This window comes from Artibeus jamaicensis, unplaced genomic scaffold (genome assembly GCF_021234435.1).
Source record: "Artibeus jamaicensis isolate MK-2021 breed Jamaican fruit bat unplaced genomic scaffold, CSHL_Jam_final contig_1132, whole genome shotgun sequence".
Lineage (NCBI taxonomy): Eukaryota > Metazoa > Chordata > Mammalia > Chiroptera > Phyllostomidae > Artibeus > Artibeus jamaicensis.
In genome coordinates this window covers 6,643,710-6,651,964 of record NW_026521221.1, presented here as the reverse complement: position 1 = coordinate 6,651,964, position 8,255 = coordinate 6,643,710, and positions in this window count along the sequence as shown.

Below are 8,255 nucleotides of genomic sequence, written 5' to 3'. Positions count from 1 at the left end.
GTTGGACAGGGTACAGCCAGAGTGCAAGTGGGGGACAGGCTGGGTCGATGCACGACTGGAACTGCTGAAGGGTCTTCCTTGTTTCATAGGTAAGTGAAGTATTTGGGTGGCACAAGACCCTCCTGTGTTGAGGGCAGATGTCTCCTTGTCCTCCAGAGGGAATGGAATGCTGGGTAATTGAACATGAATATCAGGCTCAAGTTTTCAGTGTCTGTTCCCTGGGGCGGCGGTCCATCTAAGGGGAGGGGACCGGAGGCATTGTTCCCTGATCCCCGCTCCACCTCGGGTTAGGAAAGAGGCTGTTTCTCCCATGTCTCTCTTCCCATAGGACGGTTTGGGAGAAGGGGCATAAGATGGAAAATGGGTATTTTAAGGCCTCTTTCATAGCCTGCGTGAATTTATTAATTTTAAAGTTTGAATCTTCTCTTCCTCTTGTAAATGCAAAGTTCTACCTAGAGATATAGTCCTAAACCCCAGATATACATTTGAATAACCTGGGGAGCTTTGAAAATTGTAAGGCTTAGATCCCATCCCCAGAGATTCTTATTGGGCTTGTGGGGAGCATGGGTATCGGGATTTTTTTTTAAAGATTTTATTTATTTATTTCTAGAGAGAGGGGAAGGGAGGGAGAGAGAGAAACACTGATGTGAGAGAGAAACATCATCAGTTGCCTCTCACATTCGCCCCAACCAGGAACCAAATCCACAACCTAGGAATGTGCTCTGATTGGGAATCGAACCAGCAACCTTTTATGTTGCAAGACAACATCCAACCAGCTGAGCCACGCTGATCAGGACCAGCATCAGGATTTTTTTAAGCTCCCCAGGTAATTCTACCGTGCATCAATGTTTGGAACCACGGCAGCTAAATCATCTGGCAGGCTTGTTAAAGCACAGATTACTGGGCCCCACCCTCTGAGATTCTGAGTCTGGCAAAGAGAGCAAGAATTTGCAGTTCTAGTAAGCTCTGGTGATGCTGATACTGCTGGACCAGGCGCTATGCTTCGAAACCAGTGTTCTGGAGTGACTCTGGAGCTGGAGGAAATGGTTGATTTTTACTACTTTATATGAGTACTTACTGTATGTCAGGCACTTTGGCGTCAAAGATTGTATATATTATGGTCTCCTTTATTCCTCTCACAACCTGTATAATTTGATCTTTTACATAAAATAGACGGTGTTTTTTATAATGCTACATTTATTTTGTAATGCTAGATTTGACTCCCTGACTACCACATGCACCTTCTGAAAATAGGGCCAGTGACTTTTCCACTCTTCTCCTGGGCTTTCTTTCCCTGCCCTGTGGTTGTCACACAGCACTGGACACACAGTAATAAGTGACTCGCTGAGCATCCGCTGTGTCAGAGCAGACTGCGAGCTGCTGTGGGTAGTTCATCACAACTTCTGCTCCCCAGCAGCCACAGCGGGAGGGTGCCGTAATTGCCTCCATCTGACAGGTGCTCTGACTAAGTTCAGAGAGGTTAATTTACTCTTCCCATTATCACCAGTAGGTGCCAATACTAGGATTTTAACCCTCATCTGTCTGACTCCAAAGCCTTGTTTTTACCGTTTTCTGGCCCCTTCACTGTGCCACGGCATTATCTCTCGCCATCTAACTGAATCCTCAGCGAGTCCTGTCCCCTTCTTCAATGGGCCCTGGGCATGGCAGAGTGGAAAAGGGGTGGGCAGGTCATCACCACTTTGGGGATGATGGCTCCCACCGGGCCCTTGGCCCCTGCAGCTTTTATCTTCCCAAACCACAATACTTGGCACATAGTTGATGCACAATAAATATTCACAGGCCGACTTGGAGATACTGTGGGCTTCGTCCCAGACCACCACAGTCAAGCGAAGTGTAATCTTTTTGTTGCTAGATGTTCTCGTCTTCAATTTGTAAAAAATACATCTATGAAGGTCAGTAAAGCAAAGCACAATAAAACGAGGTATGCCTGTATTTAATAGAGTAGAACCGATTGCACCTTATATTGTAGCTCTTGGTTATATACTGTTTTGTTTTGTATTAAATATCCTCTAATCCTTCTTTTGTGTAAATTGTATCTTCTCAAAAGATGAAGACAGCAAAAGACTGGCAAACTGATATCAGAAACACATAAAAAAAAAACCTTACAAAGTACCATTTGTCGCAAGATTGCAAGGCTGGTTTAATATATAAAATCAATTAATATATTCCCAATAGCAATAAAATAAAGGACAAAAATTGCATGATCATCTCAATAGACACAGAATAAACATGTGACAAAACCAAAAATGTGCCCTGGCTGGTGTAGCTCAGTGGATTGAGCGCAGGCTGAGAACCAAAGGGTCGCCAGTTCAATTCCCAGTCAGGGCACATGTCTGGGTTGCAGCCCAGGTCCCCAGTGGGGGCCGTGTAGGAGGCAACCACACATTGATGTTTCTCTAACTCTCCCTCTCTTTCCCTGTCTAAAAATAAATAAAATCTTTTAAAAAACCCAAAATGTTTTCAAGATAAAAACACTCAATAAACTAGGAATAGAAGGGACTTTTGTCAACCTGAGAAAGGGCATGTACCAAACCCCCACAGCCAGCATCACATTTAATAGTGAAAGACTGAAAGCTTTTCCCCAAAGATCAGAAACGAGACAAGGATGTTTACTCTTGTCGCTCTGTGCACCATTGCACCGGAGGCTCTAGCTGGGGAAGTCAGGCAAGAGACAGTGAGAAAAGGTGTGTGGAGGCCGGGCCACTCAGTTGGTGGGAGCACCGTCCCGCACACTAAAAGGCTGCGAGTTCCATCGCTGGTCAGGATGTGTAAGGAAGACAACAGATCGGTGTTTCTCTCTCACATCAGTTTTTTTTTTTCTTTCTCTCTCTCCCTCTGTCTCTTAAAAAAGAAGTCAATATACATATCTTCAGGTGAGGAGTCCAATATATATGCACAGTGAAAGGGAAGAGGTAAGACTCTGTATTCACAGATGACCTGCATTTATGCATAGAAAAGCCTTAGGAATCCTCAAAAAAGAAAAAAAAACCACAACTATTTGACTAGTAAATGAATTCAGCAAGATTGTAGAATAACAGGTCAATATACAAAAAATTCATTGTATTTTAATACAGTAGCAATAAGCAATCTGAAAATAAAATTAAGAAAACAATTCTATTTACAGTAGCATCAAAAAGAATAAAATGTTTAGGAATACACTTTTAAAAGATGTGCAAGATGTATACACTGAAAACTTTGAGACATTGTTGAGAGAAATTAAAGGAGATCTAAAGACATGCTCATAAATTAGAAGCTGGGTTGGTTTTTTTTTTTGCAAGCATGAAAAGCAAAGCAAATCCTAAAATGTACATGGAAATGCAAGGGACCGAGAATACCCAAATGATCTTGAGAAATAAAATCAAAGTCGGAAGACTCACACTTCCCTATTTCAAAAGTCATTATACAGCTACAGTAACCAAGACAGCTTGGCACTGGCAGGAAGGACAGACACATAGATAAAGTGCACAGGACTCAGTGTCCAGAAATAAAGCCTCACATATGTGGTAAACCGATTTTTAACAGGACTTCCAAGACCATTCAGTGGGGCAAAGAACAGTCTTTTTCACAAGTGGTACTCTGGCCACTAGATATCCACACACAAAATAATAAACTTGAACCCCTTTATACTATACACAAAAATTAGCTAAAAATGGCACATAGGCCTAAGTGTAAGAGCTAAAACTATAAAACTCTTAGAAGAAAATATATGAGTAAACCTTTGTGACCTTGGGTTGGATCATGGTTTCTTAGATAAGACACTAAAAGCATAAACAACGTAAGAAAGCATAGGCAAAATGAACTACATTAAAATTATAAACTTTCAGGCTGCAAATGACATCATCAAGACAACAGGTAAAAAGAAAACTAACAGAAAATAGTAGAAGATATTTGCAAATCATGTACCTGATAAGAAACCTGTATCCAAAATATATAATGAATTCTTACAACTCAACAATAAAAAGACACATATCATCCAATTTTTAAATGGGCAAAGGATTTTTAAAAATATATTTATTGATTTGAGAGAGAGAGAGGAAGGGAGCAGGAGAGAGGAACATCGATGTGAGAGAGAAACGTTGATTGGTTGCCCCCCAAGTAGTGTGCTCCAACCTGGGCCCCATCCCACAGCCTGGGTATGTGTCCTGACCGGAAATCGACCCCAACCTTTTGGTGGACTCGTGATGACCCTCCAAACAACTGAGCCACCCTGGCAAGGGCTGGGCAAAGGATTTTACTAGATGTCCTCCAAAGAAGATGTAAAAATAGCCAAAAAGCCCGTGAAAAGATCATTTACCAGCAGCAGTCATTAGGTAAATGCAAATCGAACCCACATGATTCTTCAAAAGATTAGACACAGAGTTACCATTTGAGCCGGCAATTCTGCTCCTAGGCATGTACACAAAAGAATAAAAAACAGGTGTTCTCATGGAAACCTGTACACAAATGTTCATAGGAGCACTATTCACAATAGCCAAGGGGTGAAAACAACTCAAATGTCCATCAACTGATGAGCAGATAAACAAAATGGGATGTGTTCATATAATGGGACATTATTCAGCCATAAAAAAGAATGAAGCACTGATACATGCTACCACATGGATGAATCTTGAAAACATTAAGTGAAAGAAGTCAGTTACAAAATACTACATAGTGCATGATTCCATTTACAGGACATGTCCAAAATAGGCAAATCTGCAGAGACGGAAAGTAGATTAATGGTTACTTGGGCTGGGAGGGGCTGGGGGAAATGAAGAATAACTGCTAAGAGATATGGGATTTCTGTTTGGGCTTTTCAGGGTGATGAAAATGTTCTAAAATTGTGATGGTTAGATCTGGAACTATTTTAAAACCATTAGATTATACACTTTAAATGGGTGAATTTTATGGTAGGTGAATTATATCTCAGTTATATCTCTCTTTTAAAAAATATTTTATTTATTTATTCTTAGAGAGAGGGGAAGGGTCAAGAAAGAGAGGGAGAGAAACATCAATGTGTGGTTGCCCGTAGCACGCCCCCTACTGGGGACCTGGCCTGCATCCCAGACATGCACCCCAATTGGGAATCGAACTGGCAACCCTTTGGTTCCTAGGCCGGCACTCAATCCACAGAGCCACACCATCTAGGGCTCAATTATATCTCAATAAAGACAATAGTGCAGGCAGTGGGAAGGCAGCCGGATCTGTCTTATAACTCATGGCCTCCTTAACATGCCTAATATGGTTTGGGGCATATAGTATATGTTCAATAAATACTCAGTTAAAGGAAATCATTTTGTGTTCAGAGAAGTAATAAAGTGCATAAGAGAAGTTAATCCTATGAGGAATATGTAGAAATAAGAATAGACACCCCCCCCCATTGCCAAAGAACTAAGAGACAAAGAACCAAAATGGAACAAGGTCCCCAATACATAACATTAAATCCTTTCTTAAAATAACATTGCAAAGACAATGACACAAACTTTGCTTTAGGTACCAAAGAAATGGAATTCAGAAGCTCTCTGCCTACAGGGTGTATTTGAGAAATAAACATTTAAGCAAAACTTCCTTCCTGCACACAAGGAAACTAGTAAACTGTGTAGTTATGCTTTCTGAAGAACTACATTCTAAACCAAAGCCACATCAAGATTTTTTTCCCCTCCCCTTTGAGCGTTTACCTAGTCCAAGGGCACAGTGAAGGTCATAGTCCATGATCTGTCTTGGGGCTAAACTAAGCTGGGGAAGTCGTTCCTCATTAAGGTCAATAAGAATTTATGCCAGGGCTTATATAGAGGTCAGTTTTGTCTATTTTACACTTTCATTGTGAGAGCAGTCAGGATTGAAGAAATGATTTCACTCCAAAGCATCCAGGAATTTTTTATAGTTTTCTCTGGTTGTGAAATCCAGGATTGATCCCAATATTTGGTTTCTTCATCATGAGTTCACACGGCCTCTGAGGATGCTTAGAGGGCCGTGAAACCTGGAATAGGCTCCTTAACCCGGTCTGATTTGGGGGAAGAGCTCAGAGTCCTCAGAGTCATCGGAGCTCCCCTTCAATCCTTAGAGGTGTGTTACATCTTGAACAGGTTTGATGACCCTGAAACGTTAGGAGACAGCCTGAAATCACCCAGCTACAGGTGCATTTTGACATTTTTTAAAACAAAGTAACAAGTATTGTTAAGTTAAAGCTGGGCCGGTCCTAAAAGAACTTGGTATTTGTTCAAAACACTGATTCAGGTGCCCTAACCTCCACCAAGGAGTAAGTTAGCTTAGCAATGCAAAGGAAGCTGGCAGAGAGAGACAAGAAGCCCAGGGTAGGCAGGAGAGGAGCTACAGGGGCAAGGATCTATCCTTGGTTTCAGAGGATTCCATGGTGATGTAGGAAGGGAAGAAAAGCCCAGTGCAGTGTGTCTGTCAATTCAATGGGCTCCAGACACTGCACCAGGTACCCTGGCTGTGCTGCAAGGCTTTTCAGCACCTTCCTCTTGCAGGCCCACCTGACAGCCGGACATGGCCCAGACACGTGGGTACTCATCCTTGAAGGCAGATGTGAAGTAATGGTGGCTGCTGGGGACTGGTCTCCTGTATCCAAGAGGACTTTTCCTCTGAGCCAGCATGATCTCTGGTCCTTGGCTGGGAAAGCCCCTTCAGGCTGGCCTCCCCTCCCCCACAAGGCAGTGTTCAGAAAAGGGGTAGGGGGTCCCCGTTGGCCCTGTACACGTCTCATCCAAGCAACAGACCACAGTCCTTGTCCAGTCATGCACACTAGCCTAACCCCACAGGGCCGGGGCAAGGTTAGAAGGTAAGGCAGTGTGCTCATCGCAGGCAAGGATAGAAGTAGGAACTGAAAACGTGCCCCAGAGCTGATGCTGGGCTGCTGGACCGCTTCCTGCGGGTGATGCAATCTCTTCTGCCACAGGTGGTGGTGGCTGTGGGAGTGTCTGCAACTGAGAGAGGCTGGAATTCACCTCGCTAGGCTGCCTCAGGCTTGGCCTTCCTGTTCTGGGGGCACAGGGGACATTGTGTTATTGATGGGGGAAGGGAAGTGAATTCCGTCTGTGGGGAGGGACTGGGTGTGCCTTGCAGGCAGTAGATGTAGGGGCTGTAGCACCAGCTTTAGTGCCAGACAGATGTGGCCTCCAGCCATAGTTCTGGGGCTGCCTGCCTGTCCAGAAATATGACGTTAGTTTCCTTGAGTGTAAAATGGCACTGATGGTGATGACTTCCTCTTGGGGTTGCTGAGGATTAAATGAGACACCTTTTGTCACAGGTCTAGCGTGCAGTGTGTGCTCAGCAGGTGGGAGTCATTTGGATTATAGCCCGAGGACCTCAGGCAGGATTGGGTAAGAGGCTGGTGTTGCCCCAAATCCTAACCCCCCACCGAGCCAGGCAGTTTACCCAAGTTCTGCCAAGCCTGGCTCTGTTGGGGCAGAGACAGAAATGTAAGTATGGGAAGGTCTCCTGCTGCTGGCACAGCTGGGGACTGAACCCAGATCTCCTGAACTTCTAGCCTAGGGTTCTTTCTACTCGATCTGATGACAGGTAGGCTTTGGGGGCAGAAAAGAATGAGGCATTGGGCATTTCCAGGAGAAAGGCAAGGTCATCCCGGGGAGGCCCAGCCCCCCCTCCCCCCCAGGAAGGCTGTTTACCCTTAGCTTGTCCAGTTGCAACTCGGCCATACCTTCCTTCCGTCCCCGTGTCTTCCTCGTGTGCACGAAGGTTCGTGTTGTGAAGAAAGGGTGTGGATATACTCCAGGACCCCGGGGGACTGCATCTGCACCTCTAGCCTTGGAGGGGCCTAGCATATGGCAGCTGCTTAGTTAATGTTTAATGAACTCATACCTAGGTGATCGATCACCTCCCTCACTGGCAGATAGAGACCCTCTTCTACTCCTGGAAAGTGGGGCTGAGGGGTTGGCTGGGAAACAGCTGATTCAACTTGTCTTCTCTGCTCAGATCCTCTTGAACCCCAGATTCAAAACTTGGGAGGCTCTAGGTCCAGAAGTGACCAGTCCCCAGCTTTTCTAGAGTGGCAGATTTCCTTGATCACAATTGATCATTCTCTGGCCTCAGCTGCAAATTTCTGATGTTTCCCTAACAATCCCAAAGAAAATACGTACTGATGTATTGATGTACCTTTGCCCAGGAAAGAGGCTGCATGCTGGGGGAAGTAGATTTAAAGGAAGAGTATTTAAATTGGGTTTCTTCATCTCTCATTAGGGTCAGGCCAACTTTTTCCCTGCAGGCTGGGCACGCTG